General features: G+C 43.0%; 1 protein-coding gene across 4 annotated transcripts in view; it reads right to left on the bottom strand.

Moving 5' to 3' along the window:
* LUZP1 (leucine zipper protein 1) overlaps positions 1–18,148 on the bottom strand; it is a 98,491-nt gene that overhangs the window by 8,673 nt on the left and 71,670 nt on the right. For 2 of the 4 annotated variants that reach the window (XM_055140305.1, XM_055140304.1), the window contains exon 3: positions 13,658–13,708. The exons of the other annotated variants lie outside the window; for them this stretch is intronic. The gene's annotated coding sequence lies outside the window, so the exon portion shown is untranslated. The remainder of the gene's footprint in view (positions 1–13,657; positions 13,709–18,148) is intronic. 4 annotated transcript variants of the gene reach the window in all.

Here is an 18,148-nt window from a genome sequence, read left to right as displayed (position 1 = left end):
CTCCCTAATGAAAAATGCCTCAGAGGCAACATGAAAAGGAGGGGTAAGGTGTTGTGTCCCCCCCGCTCCACCCTGCCTTGCCATATGATAAATCTTCTATAGATCACTGAGTAAATAACCAGTCTTAGGTTTTTTAACTCAGTAAAATGTTGCCATCAACAGCTTGCCTGGGTACTGTTCTGATAAAAATGCATTCGTTCCTGTTTTTTTTTAAAAAAAAAATTAGACAAGTCTAAGTTGATTATAAGCAAAAATGATCGTTTGTGACTTAAAGGCAATGTGAGTCCTTCAGCCTTGTTAGATGAATGGTGAGCTGCAAGATGCACTAGCAAGAAGAACTCTTTTATTTATTGATTGATTGATTGCTCTTTGGGTCATACCCGGCGATGCACAGGGGTTACTCCTGGCTCATACACTCAGGAATTACTCCTGGTGGTGCTCGGGGGATCAAGTGGGATGCTGGGAATAGAACCTGGGTCTGCTGCGTGCAAGGCAAACACCCTACCCACTGTGCTATTGCTCCAGCCCCAGAACTTTTTTTTGGGGGGGGGGGGCGGTCACACCTGGTGATGCTCAGGGGTTGGCTCTGCACTCAGGAATTACTCTAGCAGTGCTCGGGGGACATATGGGATGCCAGGGATCGAACTTAGGTCAGCCACAGGCAAGGCAGATGCCCTACCTACTGTACTATCGCTCCAGCCAAAGAAGGAACTCTTGAAAGAAGATTTAAATACTTCTAGGTGACTGAAAATGAAACCACAACTTGATCAAGTTTCAGGGGTTAACAAAAGCAATGCTTAGAAAGAAATTTACAAACATCTAAAATGAGTAATATTAGCTTTCACCATCAATATCTACAAAAACAAGAGCAATGGGCCTGAGAGATAGTACAGTGGGTACCTCACTTGCCTTGCAATGTGGCTGACCTGGGTTCAATCCCTGGTGTCCCAATATCCCCCAAATACCAAAGCTAATCCAAGTACAACCCCCAACGCTGCAGGAGCAATCCCTGAGGCAGAGCCAAATGTAAGCACTGAGCATATGGCAAGGTGTGGCCCCAAAAGCATATTTAAAAATTAATGAAATTTTTAAAAGAGCAAATTAAAACACCTAAAGAATAACAATTTGAGCAGAAATCAATGAAATGGAAAACAAAAATCAATAGCAAACAACCAGTGACACCAAAGTTGGTTATTTGAAAAGATCAATAAAATCAGTAAGGCTCTAGTGAGACTTACCAAGAATACAGACATTAACTGAGATACAAATGAGAGAACACCACTAAAGATTCCAAGATTATTAACAGGAATATTTAATGAATTCTATAACCACAAATTTTGCCATCTAAATGAAATAAAACAATTCCTTGAAAAATACAATTGGCCAAAACATAGACAAGAAGCAGATAATCTGAAATAAGTCAGTAATAAACTTCCAAAACAGAAAGCACCAAATCTAGATGTATTCACCAGTACTTCTACTATATTATCCCAATTTTCTACAATCTCTACCAGGAGTTAGAAGCAGAGGCAGTACTCATTCCATGAGGCCTCACTAATAACAAAATCAAATAAAGACATAAAACAATTACAGACTTCATAGCTCTTTCCAAGCAGGCACCATCTCTACTGCATCCCTGACTGCTAACCATGCTAACAGCTTTGCAGGGGGTGCCAAGTTAGCAACAAACCCAGAGGCCAAATCTCCACATTCCCCCAACAAGTAACTGAGCTAACTGGGGGCTGAGATACAGTGATCCGGACTACCAAGGAGGAGCAAAAAGAAGGTGCAGCCCTCACAAGTCCACTTACTGAGAGAAAGTAAGCCTCACTGCCCACCATGCACCAGGGCGAGTTCTTAATAAGCCAATTTCTGCTCCCTGCCAGCCCTGGCACTGCACCGTCATCAGCTGGGACTGGCGTCCTGGCCAACTCTTAAACCAATCCCAGCAGAGGTTCCCAGACATTAGCCAGGTCAGCTGGACAGAGGCACTTAGGCCCACTCCAACCCTGGTTCAAAAGGCCTGTTTGAACCTGGTACCATAACCAGGGCCAGGTACCTGCAGGGGGCAGATTCCCAAACCCTCAGGGAGCAGCAGAGAACAGGGGGAACTAGAGGAACTCACCAACACCAATGGATCAAAATGACAGTCTGGAAAGAACTACTATGACAGAATTATGTCACTACTGGAAAGAACTACAATGACAGAATTATGTCACTGTCATACTCTATACGATAATGATATAATCATAACCAGCATGACAGACTACCTGAAGACTTCAAAGCAACATTCCTACTGATGATACTGAAATGGGCTCAATGGAAGAGAACTGCAACAAAGGGAGAATGCATGAGAAGTTTTAGGAAAGTATAAGCAGAAATCAGACAGCTAAACAATACATTAGATGAACTAAAATATACATGCGGGACTCAACAACAAAATGGAAACAGCCAAAAACTAGATCAGTGAGCTCAAAGATAATGTAGTGAAAAACCATTCAAAAATACCAGGAAAAAAAAAACAACAAAGATAACATAAGTACTATATTTATATTTACATAGAGCATATCAAGAGAGTACATTAGCATCATAGGAGTTCCAGGAGGAGAAGCAAGAGATAAAGGGGGAGAATTCCTATTTGAACAGGGAAGACAGGGAGAAGCAGTTCATGATGGAAGAAAAGGGAGAGGAAAAAGGGACTGCTACTAACAGTTGAGAGAGAGAGAGAGAGAGAGAACACTGAAAATAGAATTTGAAGTCACCTCTCCAACCCCAAGATCCCGCCATCGACTGCATTGTAAGCCTAGAGCCACCAGGGGGAGCTCATGGAACACTTTAAAATACAGCTTTGGACGTGCTAGAAATCCAGCCAGAGCTTCCTCCCCAGGCATCTCAGATCCCATCCTCCTTCACATCTCTTAGCCCTTGGTACATCTTTGCTTCTTTTTAGCTTCTGGTTTCCCCTTCTTTTCCTAGACTACATGTTTCCTCATTCTTGAAAACAGAGGACAGAAGGTCTCTGGTTATACAACTAAGGAAGAAAATGCCCTTATTCTAACTTTTAGTGTCATGTACAAAAACACTTGTTTTGACCATTAACTTGGTGGTATATTAAAACACCATACTAGTGTATATAGAGGGTGGAGAGGGCCGGGGATTGAAATATAAAGCAATTTTTTTTTGCTTTTTGGTTCACACCCAGCGATGCTCAGGGGTTACTCCTGGCTTTGAACTCAGGAATTACTCCTGGCAGTGCTTGGGGGACCATATGGGATGCCGGGGATTGAACCCAGGTAGGCCTCGTGCAAGGCAAACACCCTACCCGCTGTGCTATCGCTCCGGCCCCAGAAATATAAAGCAATTTTAAGTGATGCCCCGAACAAGCCAGGGCCTCAATTTCTTGCTCTTTTAGATGTGATACCATCACACATATAACCCACTGTATTCAAATTGTTTTTATTCTCTATACCCAGCAGGAAAACTAGCACATAATTAATGCCTAAAATATGCTAAGTGAGCCCTTCAATGGCCGATTAGCCCTGTGGTACTAACCAGTAACAGGAATTATTTTTAAAACTACGTCTAGGACTAGAGAGATAATACACCAGGGTAGGATGTTGGCCTTGCATGTGGCCAACCTGGGTTCAATCCCCAGCATCCCATATAGTTCTCAAGCACCGCCAGGAGTGATCCCTGAGCACAGAACCAGTAAGCCCTCAGCATTGCCAGGTGTGCCCCGAAACAAAAACAAACAAAAAATTATGTCATGGATTACAAAGTTACAAAATTACTCATGGATTACAAAGGGGAAAAAGAGCTAGCAAGAGCAGATACCGCCAGCCAAGATACCAGATCCCAGGGGAATGTTCTCGGTGATCTGCATCCAGTCACAGTGCTATTCCCCGCTGGACAGTACCTCTTCTGGCTTTCAGGCTCAGCCCATAGAAATGGAACAAAAATACCAAAAACCATCACACCAATCACAGAAAGCCTAGCTTCAGTTATTGAACCAAGTGTTGGAAAAGAAGCAAGAAATACTGCTGAATCTTTTGACATACCTTAAAATAGGATTTGAGTCATATAATGATTTAATTCACTAATTTTTTTCCAAGGGTTTTTTTTTTTGGGGGGGAGGTCAGGGGAGGTTACAACCAGCAGCACTCAGAGGATACTCCTTACGGGAGTCAGGACTATATGCAGGGCCAGGGATTGAAACTGGGCCTCCTGCATGCAAGCCTTATGATTGAGCCTGTTGAACTATCCTCTAGCCCAAGTCCACTGATTCAAACCAGGTTCAGCAAATTCCCTCCAGGGTCATCTACTAGGGCGAAAAGAGCTAGGGAGAAGACTGGGGCAGGCTAAGTTTCAGAAGCTTTGACTCAGTCAACAAAAGCAACTTTTTCATAGATTGGACTTGCCCCATATGACTATATTTGATGAAAGAGGCTAAATCTTTTATTAAAAATAAAATCACCTGGGAATGTGGTGCCTCCAGCAGATCAACCTGTATCCACAGGGCAAGTACATCAATAGCCTGATGGTGCCTTTAGGCTTCCTGATACCCCAAAATTGCCGCTGTGCCTCTCTGGTCAGATCCCAACAACTCAGGACCAATTTTCCAAGAAATTAAGTGGCCGAAAGTTAATGTGGGAGCCATGCCCACAAACCACCTCTGCCTTAGCTATACAGATCATTTATCAGTCTTGCTTCAGAGACCCATAAATAAATCTTCAAAGAGATCACAAACTGCAGTTAATTTCAGACCCATGCAAAGCTGAACAGGGTAAATCAGAGGGGGGCAGGTCAGCCTAGTACCCACCCAAGCAGAGACCCTGGCAGCTGCTTGCTCCCACAATCATGCCCCTGGCTGGACTCCACTGTCTCAGGACAGACCTCACCAAGATATTAACCTGTTGAAAAGTAAGATATAAAAGTAAGATATGTGGGTTTTGTGACTGAAATCTCCAGGCTTTTCGAGGGTCTGAATAGGCTACCTCCCCCCACCTCCATATATATCATATATATATATATATATATATATATATATAGAGAGAGAGAGAGAGAGAGAGAGAGAGAGAGAGAGAGAGCTTAATCCCCTCATTTTAAAAGTAAAGGAAACTCAAAGGAAATATTGTGATTTCTAGGGAGCAAAGAGGTGCTCAGGGTCAGAGGTCTGCTTGACCTGCCTGGGTAAGGTCCTCGGTCCTTGGCACTTAAAAAAAAAAAAAAAGTGGCTGCTTGAACAACTTAATAAAGTCAAGGAACTCCTTCCACCTCTTGACTACCCCCAGTGGTCTTCCAGTGTCAAGCTCCTGACTTACCAACATTTGTGTGCAGGGCACAGCAGCCACACCTGGTGGTGCTCGGGAGCCACTCCTGGAGAATGAGCAGTACAGGGATCCAAGCCCAGGCCTCCAGTATGTGAAGCACGTGCAGGAGCCCCCCGGAGCTCCCACCCTGGCGCCCCGCAGGCTCTCCAGCTTTTTTTACACAGTAAGGAACTCTTTCCACTGCCTCTAGTAACACGGATCAGTAACAGCAAAAAAAGAATAAAGGGAACGAATAAGGTGTAACCACAAAATGAGCAATACTACACCACAGACAATATAGAAAGAACTTAATGCCTATTAGATTATCTACAGGAATCCCAGATCCACCATTTATGTTGTACATTCTTAAATTGCTCTTCTGAGATTTTCTCTTCTATACAAAGACAATATGACGCTCCTTCCACTCGCCCTTTCCATGCTAAGGGGAATGCCTTGCACACTAAAATCACAATAAACAATACCTAATTATTACTCCTCCTCTCTCTCTTCAGCCTTCAAAATAACATTGTGGGCTGAACGACAATAGAGCAAGTAAGGTGCTTCTTGCAACTGCCCAACTGGTTCAATCCCCAGCATCCCATAGGATACCCTGAACTCTTAACAGGAGTAATTCCTGAGTGCAGAGTCAGGAGTAAGCCCTAAGCACAGCTAGGTGGGGCCCAAAAACTAAAATAGTAACAACAAAAACATTATGGGTAGGGACCCCTGAAATTGCCGAGGTCACACAGTCACACAGTAAAAAGAATCAGCCCGGGGCTGGAGCAATAGCACAGCGGGTAGGGCGTTTGCCTTGCACGCGGCCAACCTGGGTTCAATTCCCAGCATCCCATATGGTCCCCTGAGCACCGCCAGGGGTAATTCCTGAGTGCAGAGCCAGGAGTAACCCCTGTGCATCGCCGGGTGTGACCCAAAAAGAAAAAAAAAAAAAAGAATCAGCCAGTGAACCCAGGATTTGACCCCCAAATCCAGAGTCCGGGGCCACGGAGGGAGTGCAGGAAGTAAAAAAGGAGTGCAGGAGGTAAAGAGGGAGTGCAGGAGGTAAAGAGCTTGCCGTCTGCAGTGGCCTCAAACCTGGTTCCAATCCCCAGCACCATCCCCCGACCTCTGCCAGCACAACCAAGAGTCACTCCTTAAGCACAGAGTCAGAAACAGCCTTAAATTCATACATAAAATCCAAGTCCATATTCTCTGACGAATGCTACCTTGTTTGGCCAAATTATTGAGCTTGTCTATGCCTCAATTCCTTCCTCTGAAAAAGCGAAAGAAGAGCAACCCAAGCTATCTCACCATGATACTATGTCAGCAGAAATAGGAAAACCCCGAAGGTAAGTATCACCATGCATACCTAAGGGAAGTGGTCATCAGGCAGAATCCTCCTAAAAGCACCACTGAGCAGCCCTTACAAGGGGGAAAACAAGGAAGTCCATGCAGAAAGGAGCAAGTGTCACTTATCTCTGACCTTATGGCCCTGGAAAGTCAGAAAAACAAAAGCTTTGCTACCTCCAAGACTGTCCACAGAGGCAAGGAACAGATGCCTCTCTTCCCAGTGCCTCTTGTATTCCCCATGAAGTTTGTTTACGCAGGGAAAATTCACTATCATACAACAAGCATTTTGCCAAGTAGATAGAGGGCTCATCACTAAGCCCTGACCCTGGCCTTTAAAGAATCAGACAGAGCAGGATGAAGAAGCCGTGCCAGACCGCCTGAACCAGGGCCCTGCCCTGGTGCTCCCCTCCTTGTCTTAGTGTATGTGCTTTTCCCAATCAGCACATTTACAAGCTGGTAAGTGCACACTGGAAACTCAGAAGTATCTGTGGTTGGAGGACTGGGATGGAAGTGGTGTAAGTACACTCAGAAATCAAGAGGGTGAAGAGAAGAAAGGGCAGTCACAACCTTTAATGCCAACGATGCCCCCATGCCACGACGGGTTTAGAGCTCATTTCCTACTAGAAAGATACTAGCAGTACCAGTGGTCTCTCATCTAAGACTATTTTTTTAGGGGCCGGAGCGATAGCACAGCGGATAGGGCGTTTGCCTTGAATGCGGCCAACCCGGGTTCAATCCCCGGCATCCCATATGGTCCCCCAAGCACTGCCAGGAGCAATTCCTGAGTGCAAAGCCAGGAGTAACCCCTGAGCATCGCTGGGTGTGACCAAAAAGAAGCAAAAAAAAAAAAGACTACTTTTCGTTTTGTTAGGGGATTTTTTTGGTTTGTTTCTTGGGAGAGGGGGTGTCACACGTGGCAATGCACAGGGGTTACCCCTGGCTCTACACTCAGGAATCACTCCTGTCAAGAAAGCCTCGGGGGACCACAGGGGTGCCAGGGATTGAACCCAGGTCAGCTGCATGCACGGCAAGCACCTTCACTGCTGTACTATACATCACTCCAGCCCTTAGGACTCTGTTCTTGCCAAAGTCATTGAACCCAGTTAGTGCCAGGTGGCCTGATGCAGCATTTTGGAAGCTGGCTCTTCTTCCTGTCCTAGTGTACCAGGAAGGGCTGAAATAGAACATAATCCAACATGCCCTGCCCTTCCCCCAACACAGCTGCCATGATTCACTTCCCAACCCCAAAAGCCATTTTTGCCATTTAAAGGTGGGAAGCTGGTAAACTTGTCCTTTAAAATTTTGGATGTGTGTGTGTGTGTGTGTGTGTGTGTGTGTGTGTGTGGATGGATGGATGGATATAAACAGCTTAGTTTGATATTTACGATTTCTAAGACTTAAAATCCGTCTCAACTACTAAATTCTGTGATTGTCGCTTGAAATGACATGGATAGTTCAATTAAACTGTTTACAAAAGCAAGCAGAGAGAGGGCCCGGAGTGAGAGTAGTGTGTAGGCACTTGCCTTGCGTGCTCAACCTGATCCCTGCCATCCCATATGGTCCCCTGAGCACAGAGCCAGGAATAAGTCCTGGGCACCACTGGGTGTGACCCAAAAACCAAAAAAAGGAAAACAAAGGTGGCAGTGGGCCTGTCAACAACAGTTTACCAACTCTTGATCTTAGGAAAATGGAGAATTATTTTTAAGCAGCTTTCACAGTTCACCACCACTTCTTTAAGTATTTCCATTTAACTATTTGGTTTAAATTACTTTTCCCAGAATCACAAATCCATGTGTTTTAGGTATTCAAATCTCAGGGCTAGTACCTAGTTAGCAACTAGTAGCCTCAAACTTTCCAGGCTGGCAGACATTTAAAAGTCAACTTCTCCCTCTAAATGAAGTTCTCAGCTATTCAAACACTTCTGACGACAGGAAGGACAGTTATTTCCTCCTAAGGCATTTCATTCCATCTCTGCACAGTTCTAAAGCAAGATTCCCTTTCCATACAAGGTATATGTAACATATTTTTATATATGAAATATTTTTTATATAACTTATAATTTCTTATTTGGGGGGAGCTATACCCAGCAGTGCTTGGGGCCTCTCCCAGCTTTGTGCTTGAGGGCCCAATGCAGGACTGGGGAGCAAAGTCAGGGCTCCCGCTGCACAGCAAATGCTCTGGCCCGTCTCCCAGACTCCACAAAACACAAAAATGTTATATACTTATTTTTCTTAGCAAATCTTAACTGCTTGTCAAGATTAACTATTTATGACTTTGTTTACTAGATGACTTTTGGGGGGAGGGGGATAATATGGACCACACTCAGCAGTGCTCAGGGCTTACTCCTCAATCTGCTCTCAGGGTCACTTCTGGTGGACCTGAGGGGACCACAAAAGGTGTCAGGGATGGGACCCAGGTTGGCCATGTATAAGGTAAGTGCCCTGCCTACTGTACTACTGCTCTGTCCCCAGAGCAACACCTGGCAGTGCTCAGGATTTACTCCCGACTCTGTGCTCAGGGATCACTCCTGAAGGGGCTTAGGGAACCATATGTGGCACTGGGGATCAAACCCAGGTCGGCTACATGCAAGGTAAGTGCCTTACCTGATGAACTATCTCTCTGGCCCCTGACATTTTGTTGTTTTTGCTTTTGGTCCACACTCAGCAATGTTCAGGGGTTACTCCTGACTCTGCATTCAGGAATCACTCTTGGCAGTGCTCAGGGGATCATATAGGATGCTGGATATCAAACCCAGATCAGCAGTGTGCAAGGCAAGCACCATACCTCTCGCACTATCTATCTCTGCAGCCCCCAACCCCCAACACTTTAAACATGGACGCAAGGGCAACAAGATAAGGAAAATTTTATATGTGTTTATGTTTTTTACTATTGTATCCCAAACACTTTTAACAGTATCTAGTATATGAAGGGTATAAAATAAAAATAGGAAGGAATGGAAGGAAACGAAACAACTGCAGTTGGGAAATCAGCACGATTAACATGAAAGGCATGAGGGGAAGAGCAGAGAAGGTGACAGATAAGGTTGGCATATACTCAGAGTCAACACAGAGGTCCTTGCTCTAAGTGCATAAGTCTGAGGAATAAGTTTTGGATTTTGGATTTCCCTTTCTCCCATCCCCTCTTTTTTCCAAGCCTCTTCACCCGACCCCATTCTCATAGTAAACATCTTTAACTGTCCTGGTCTTTGAAGCCTTTCCAAGAGCCCCTCCCCGCAACAAAATGTACTGTCTTAACCTTTGTAGCTACCATCACTGTACTTATAATATTTGCTTATGTATCTTATCTATATTCCCCTAGTGGACTCTGAGCCCTAAAGGCAGAGACTGTCATCTTCATTGATGACATCTTCATTCATCATGCTACAATGCTACAATGATAGGGCAGGTGAGAATCTTACTAAATGTTTAGGAAGAAAATGAATGAGGGCCAGGAAGAATGCCCAACTGGCTGACCATATGCATTGCATGAAGGAGGCCAGGTTAAATCCCTGGCACCACATGGTCTCCTGAGCACCTCTGGGTATGGCTAAAAAAACAAAAAAGAAAAGGAAAAGGAAAGGAATGGGTTAGTATTATATTCCACACTGAACAAGCAACATCTAGGGAACTGTTTTCAGATGTGGGTACTCTAGAACAGAAAACTTCGTCTTTAGGCCAAGAGGATGCAAGTGCAAATGTTAAAGAAATCGTGCTACTAATGTAAATTAGTTGACAGGGGCCTCGTAGGATGATAGCAAACAGATGAGATCATGCTCTGCTTTTATATAAAATCTCTTCAATGTAACTAACTTAATAAAAAAAAGCATTTCTGACAAATAAAAAGAATACTACTGTGTAGAATCTCTGAAATACAGCCTACCTGACTACAAGTAACTATGCAAAGCAAATCTGCAACCTATTTTGGACAACGTGATTTAAGCAAGAAAGTAACACAATATGAACCCCATTTAAAGAGAACATTCTGACAGAATAAACTAAGGTGCTATTGTAATACTCCAGAGTGAGGTTACGGGCCTATCCTGTACTAAGACAGTAGCAGTGGGGAAAAGAGGTGGGGGTGGATCTGAAAGATAACCTGGTTGATCCAGTTTTAATAATGAAACCCAAGATTGCATGAGCTAATCTGGCAGCCACATTACCAGTTTGTAGGTTCATACTAATTTTTTTAAATAAAGGGCTAGTCAATCATAATTATAACACTTAGTATAATTTTTAAACATTCAATAGATGCATAAAACACAGGAAAAATTAAACAGTTCATAATAAAATCTTGACAAATTAGACCAAGAAGGAATATATCTTTTACAAAATAATAGCCATAAATGGCAACGACAAGTTCTCATATTCAATGGCCTTTCACCTTAGAACAGGAACAAGGCACAAAGATACCTTCTCACATTCCTATTCAACATAGTACTCAATGTCCTAGCTGAGCAATAGGCAGGAAAAAGAAAGGTATCATCAAAATTCAAAGCAAAAAGTAAAAATTTCTATTTGCAGATGATTTGATTTTTATATACAGAAAATCCTAAAGAAGCTTATCACAGTAAGGAGAGAGGATCTAGGAATGGGGTGAGGGACAAACATTGGGACAATGATGGAGGGAAGTGGACACTCTGGGGGACAGTGTGTGCTGGACTGTGTCATGCATGAAACACTACCATTAACAGCGTAGTAAATTATGATGCCTAAAATTTCAAAAATTGTTGGCCCTAGCACAGCGGGTAGGGCATTTGCCTTGCACGTGGCCAGCCTGAATTTGATTCCCAGCATCCCATATGGTCTCCCAGCACTGCCAGGAGTAACCCCTGTGCACTGCTGGGTGTGACCCAAAAAGAAAAAAAATTCAGAAATTGTTTAATAATAAACTAATAAAAACACTTAAGACAACTTAAAAACTGCTAGATCTAATCAATGAATTCAGTAAAGTTGCAAGATACAAAATTCTATAATTTCTATGTTCTAACAACAAAACTTCTAAAAAAAATTTGATCTCATTAATAACTACCACAAACTAAATCCTTAGGAATAAATTTAAGTCAGGAAGGAAAAATCTGCACTAAGTACAAGACACTGATGAAATAAATTATTCACAAGTAATGCAAAGGAGCAATTCATGTATTAGAAAAACTGATTATTAATAAAGTGCCAATAGTAAGAAAAGCCATTGCAACCTACTGCTTTCCTGATTGCAATGGTGATCGTGGCAAGGTCAGAGAGCTCAAAAGGCTGAGTACATGCTTTGCATGCAGGAGATTAAGGTTCAATCCTTGTGCCATATAGTCTTGAGATCCATCAGGAGCAACCCCTAAGCACAGAAGCCAGGAGTAACCCCCTGAGTGCCAGCCCCACCAAAAGGTTTAAAACTTTTTCATGGTTTTTTTTTTTGAAGGGAGGGTTGGTGCCACACCTGGCAGTTACTCAGGAGTTACTCTGGTGGGCTCGGGGGACCATGTGGGATGCCAGGGATCAACCTGTGTTGGCCATATGCAAGGCAAGCACCTACCCACCATACTATGGCTCCAGCCCTTTTTATAACATTTTTTTCCCAGAAACTGAAGGAAGATTTCTAAAATGCATTTGCTACCACGAAAGAACCCACAGAAACAAAGAAATCATGGGGGTGGGGAGTAAAGGTGGGAGAGGTTTGAATGATAAAGCAGGTTGTTTCCTATTTTCAAGTTTTCCAGTCCAATGGGCACATCCCAGAGATAACTGCAGGTTCAGTTCCACACAACTGTTATAAAGCAAATACTACAATGAAGTGAGCCACAGGAAGCTTTCTGTTTTCCCGGTGCATATTAAAGTTCTGTTTACACTAGAGAGAAGAATGTTAAGTGTGCAATAGCATGACTGAAAAAACAACCTAACACTGTAAACGTGACACAGGCACACAAAGTGAGCACAGGGTGTGGCCCAAAAGCCAAAGCCAAAACCAAAACCAAACAAACAAACAAAAAACCCAAAGAAGAAAAGACACTTCAATAAATGGTGCTAAACTAGGTGGAGAGTCACATATTAAAAACTGAAAACTGATCTTAGCACAACTCAGAGAAGTTAACTTGAAATGGGTTTAAAGACTTAAGTGCAAGATCTGAAACCATAGAATTCCTGAAGAAAACAGGAATAAAATTCCTTCACTTGGGTTTTAGTAGTCATTTTTTGAATGTTGACATTAAGCACAAGCATTAAATTAAAAAAAAAAAGATTAACCAGCAGAATTACATCAAATTTCAAAAGCTTCTGCAACAGCCAAAAAAAAAAAAATCATCAATGAAGAAAAAATAAATATGAAACAACCAGGGCCAGAGCAATAGTACAGAAGGGAGGGTGTTTTCCTTGGAGATGGCTGACCCAGGTTTGATCCCCAGCTTCCCATATGGTCCTTGGAGCCTGCCAGGAATGAGCCCCGAGTACTGTTGTGTGTGGCCAAGTGAGGGGGAAAAAAAGGAAAGAGAAAAACAATCTATGTAAAAGGGAAAAATATTTTCAAACCAGATACGTGATAAAAGGTTCATATACAAAATACATGAAGAATTAAACACAAGAAGAATAAATTCTAGGGATGTGATATACAACATGATGAGGCAGTGAGATGGCTCAAGGCTGGAGCACATGCATAAGACCACCTGGTTCCCAGAGCACCAAGCAGAGTAGCCCCAAAGCACTGGGTACGGGCCAACACAAAAGCAATTAATTAAAGCAATTCAGGGGCAGAGAGATTGTACAGTGGGTAAGGGAACCTACCTTGCATGCTGCTGACCACAGTTCAATCCCCAGCACCACATAAAGTCTCCTGACCACTGCTAGTGGTCACTCCTGAGCACAGACCCAGAAATAGACCCAAAGCACCACCTGAGACCCAGGAATATGGTCCAAACCACTCTCACTCCCCCTAAAAAAACTCAAACAATGACTACAGTGAACTATGCTACATAATATAAAGGATAACTGTTAAACACAAGTTCTAAGAATACACACCACAAGAACTTTTTCCTTTTTCCTTTCTTCTTTCTTTTCTTTTGAATGTATCTATAGGAGAAAATGGATGTTAGTGTAATCTATTTTGTTTTTTTTTGTAAAATTGTTCACAACACATTACATTTAATATTCAAACACCAATCCCACCATTGCACCTTCCCACCACATTTTGAATCTTTCCACCCCAAATCCTAAACTGTGCCCCCTAAAGCGAACCGAAACAATTAATTTTGTAATGCTTGTTATGAATAATGTGCTAAAAATGGTGCAAAAAAATTTCTTAAAGGAAAGTGTGTGGGGCTGGAGAGATAGCACAGCGGGTAGGGCGTTTACCTTGCACGCGGCCGACCCGGGTTCAAATCCCAGCATCCCATATGGTCCCCTGAGCACGGCCAGGGGTGATTCCTGAGTGCATAGCCAGGAGTAACCCCTGTGCATCGCCAGGTGTGACCCAAAAAGCAAAAAAAAAAAAAAAAAGGAAAGTGTGTGAAGATTGTTGTATTTCATCCTGTAGCCATTAAGCCCTTGTATGAGATTACTAACATGTTTGTTAAAGGTTGAGCCTGGTATGCTTATCTGTATCTACACACACACATACACACACACACATTCCCCATGAGATTGATTGCCTTCTACTTTAAACTCTATCAAATGTTGTGTGCTACTCTTTGTATATCAGTGAAATGTTTTGTGCTACTTTTTGTATCTCAGTGGTATAGAATATGAAAGATTGCACGGCTACAAGTGCGACGACCATGCGCTCCAGGAATTCTAAAATTTAGAGTATGACCATAATCTATTTTGGTAATCATTTCAGAATAGATGTAAGTCATCATCACAGCCTTAAACAAGATATGTCAATTATTTGCCATTTATAAAATCCTATTTTTAATAACCAAAATTCTAGGAACTCTCTCCACCCTTTCCTTTCCCTTTATTGTTACCATTTCTGCACCTGAGGGCAGACACACCTGCACACCTCTGACGGTGGTACTTGCCAGGGGTCACACTCTCCACCGGGAATCCGGGATTCCCCAGAATCCAACTCAGCATGTGGAACAGAACCACAGTGAATTCAGCATGAGCTCTACCTGCAAGGCAGGATTATACCACCAGTATAATCAGGCCTCAGGGTTTACTTCTGATATCTTTTGTTCAAAGTGAGATGCAATGATTAAAGATTAAAGGCTTTAGAGACAAATAACCTAATGTCAAATGTTGATTTTACTGTGTCAGGGAGAGTACAATGGGTAGGACACTTGCCTTGCTTGTGGCTCGCCTGGGTTCAATTCCCAGCACTACATATGGTTCTCTGAGCCCGCAGCACAGATCCCCTGATACCTGAGCACAGAGCCAGGAGGAAGCCCTGTGCACTAGAGGGTATGACCCAGAAACAAAAACAAAAACACAACCAAGCAAAACAAAACAAACCTGGTTTTGTGACTTACTGGGTATCTGTTAAATTGCTTCTATTTTTCTATGCGTTTAACAGCTACCACCTTAAAAGGTGAGCTAACGTATGAAGTGCTTGTAAGATCAGGACCTACCTGATCCACATCTCAAGTAACATTTAAGTTTTAGCTTATATGCAAGGTTGTTTTCAATCAGTAGTTTGTCTAGGGAGTGGATAGTCCAGTGGGTAGCAGCCAACCCAGGTTTAGTTCCCTGTACCAAAATATGGTCCCCCCAAGCAACGCCAGGATTGATTCCTGACCACAGAATCCTCAGTAATGGCCACGTGTGATCACAAAACAAAACAAACGTTTGTCTAACTATTTTACTATCTTATTTTCTGGACCTTGCAAACATTACTTACAAATCCAATAGCCAAATTATCCTTTATCTCTTCATCCAAGTTGTTAAAAATATAATCAAGAACAGACCTCACAATGCCACTAAAAACGTCTCTTCTAGATAAATACCAATTCATTCATCAGTACTTCATCATACTTGTATGCCCAGTCCTAATTCTTTTTGTCTTGGGGGGGGGGGGGGGGGAGTCACATGAAAAAATTTAAACATCTAATTATAGTACATCATCTTTGTAGCATATTCCTGACTGTCTAACCTAGAAACTATTAAAGAAATTAATTGCCCTCATCCATATTCAAGTGCTACATGGTAATTATCTCTGAATGGTCTGATTTTTTTTTTCACCTGTTCATTTTCTATCATTCTGTAATATACTCATTCTAACTTCGGGGTGGCAGTGTTAGGTTTTTGGATCACACCCAGTGGCATTTAGATGCTACTCCCCGCTTGATGCCTAGGGAGCCAGGCAATGCCAGGGATGGGATCCCGGGCTTCAATCCTTGTGCTTCCTCCCTGGATCCCTAATTTTATAGTTTAAGTAAAATCACGGTAACACAAATGAAAATAAAGACTTATCAGCATGATTCCATGTGACTATAACCTGACTCCTGAGGGGTCATCTATTATCCTTATCTTTGGCTCAGTGAGTTTCAGTTTTTCCCGCAAATCCCTTGGAGGTTTCCAGTGCAACCTCAAACCCAAATTACCCAGAAGTTAACTCCTGATAAGTCAAACCTTTCTACAGGGAAAATTAGAATTTGACTCTGTCTTCAAAATATACCTAAAGTCCATTACTTTCTGGCTGCCTACTACCATCTTATTCTAGGTCACTTACATTCAAGTCCTACAAAAAGTCCAACTGCAAAAGCTCCTGGACCGAGTTTCCTGCTTCTGTCATTCATTTCCCACTTTCTCTTTCTTCTCCCTGTAGTCTACTCTCCCAAAGCAGCAAGAGCTAGCATTTATTTTGTTTTTATGCCACACCTGGAAGTACCACCATGGCTGGCTGCTTAGGGTTCAGTCCTGGCAGTGTTCAGGGGATTCTATGAAGCGCTGAGGATCAAACCCAGAACTTATGCATGTTAAACAAGCCTGCTGAACTCTCTCTATCCCAGAACTGAAGTCAGATCATGTCAGTCCTCTGCATCTTGACTTTCAGAACTCTCATAATGCTTAAAGTAAAATGCATGATTGGGCAGAGAGATGCATTATCTTTAACCTGGTCCCTTGGGATTTGGGTTTCATTCTTCTTGGCTGGCCTCTCTTACTTCTCTGTACCTGCTGTTCCACTTCAGTCACACTGGCCTCCTCTGGGTCCTTGAATATGATGAATCACACTCACAGCCCTCGTCTTCCACACCTGCTGTTCCTTTTTCTTTAAATTACTGGCTCCTCTATATCTCCCAAGATGGATTCTTTCAGATCTTGGCTTAAAATACCACACTACCAATGCTCATATGGGTGGTTCTCTAGCTCTCATCCCCCTGCCTCCCTTCACGCCCTACTTCCTAAAAAACTCTAAATGTCTGGAGCTAGGGATAATACAGCGAGTAAGGCCTTGCATCCTTGGTTAAATCCCTGGCACCCCAAAAGGTCCCCTGAGCACTGCCAGGAGTGATCTTTGAGAACAGAGTTAGGAATTAGCCCTGAAGACAGGTGGGCATGACCTCTGAACAAAAAAACTACTTGACTAAAAATAAGAAGAACCTAATCAGAAGCCTTCAGAGTGGTTGGTCACCTTAAACAAAGTCACAATCCCCAATCCTCCTCCCCCATCATCTTACCCTGCTTTTGATTTTTGTAACAGTAAGCCTAGTAGTCAATACTTATCTATTGTATCCATCTTTTGATCAATTTTTTTTCATTATCTGTTTTGAGCTATTAGAATTGGGGGAAGGAGTGCTGGAGATCAAACCCAGGGCCTCTCAATGCAAAGTCGGCACTCTATCACTAGCCACATCCCCAGCCAGAGACTACAGCTCTTGAGTGCAAGAACTTTTTGTTTTGTTAAATGCTCTGTACTTAGCTCCGAGACTTGTGCTAGGCATGTACAGACATGTGTTACTTAATAACAGGAACGCATTCTGAGAAATGCGTCGTTGCAAGATTGCATCGTCGTATGAACGTCAGAGTATAATTACACACACCAAGATGGTGCAGCCCACCACACACTTCGCCCCTATTAGGACCACCTTCATAGAGTAGGGTTCATCACTGATGGAAGCGACACAAACTGAAACATCGCTCAGCGACACATGATTGCGGTAAGTGTCAAGGCTTTACTCCTGGCCCTGTGCTTAGGGCTCCTTCCTGGTAAGGGGACCATATGCGCTAGAGATCACACCTGGGTAGACAACAAGAAAGGCCGGCACCCTACCTGCTGCTCTATCTTTTCAAAAGTGGTCAATTTTTTTTTAAGTATCAGAACCTCAGTCCCAGTATACAGCAAAATCCTCTAAGTAAAACCAGGTATATGTAGTTAAGTGTCACTAAATGAAAATCAGGAGTCTGAGGAGCTAGAGAGACAGTCCGGGAAATAAGGTGCTTGAAGATGATCCTGGTTTGATCTCCAGCACATATGGTCCCCTGAGCACTGCAAGGAGCTACCCCTGAGATCATCAATGACTCAAACTGAATCTTCACCCCTCCAAAAAAAGAAAATCAAAGACCTGGAATGTA

Source organism: Sorex araneus, chromosome 5 (genome assembly GCF_027595985.1).
Source record: "Sorex araneus isolate mSorAra2 chromosome 5, mSorAra2.pri, whole genome shotgun sequence".
Taxonomy (NCBI): domain Eukaryota; kingdom Metazoa; phylum Chordata; class Mammalia; order Eulipotyphla; family Soricidae; genus Sorex; species Sorex araneus.
This window is presented reverse-complemented; position numbering and strand designations above follow the sequence as displayed.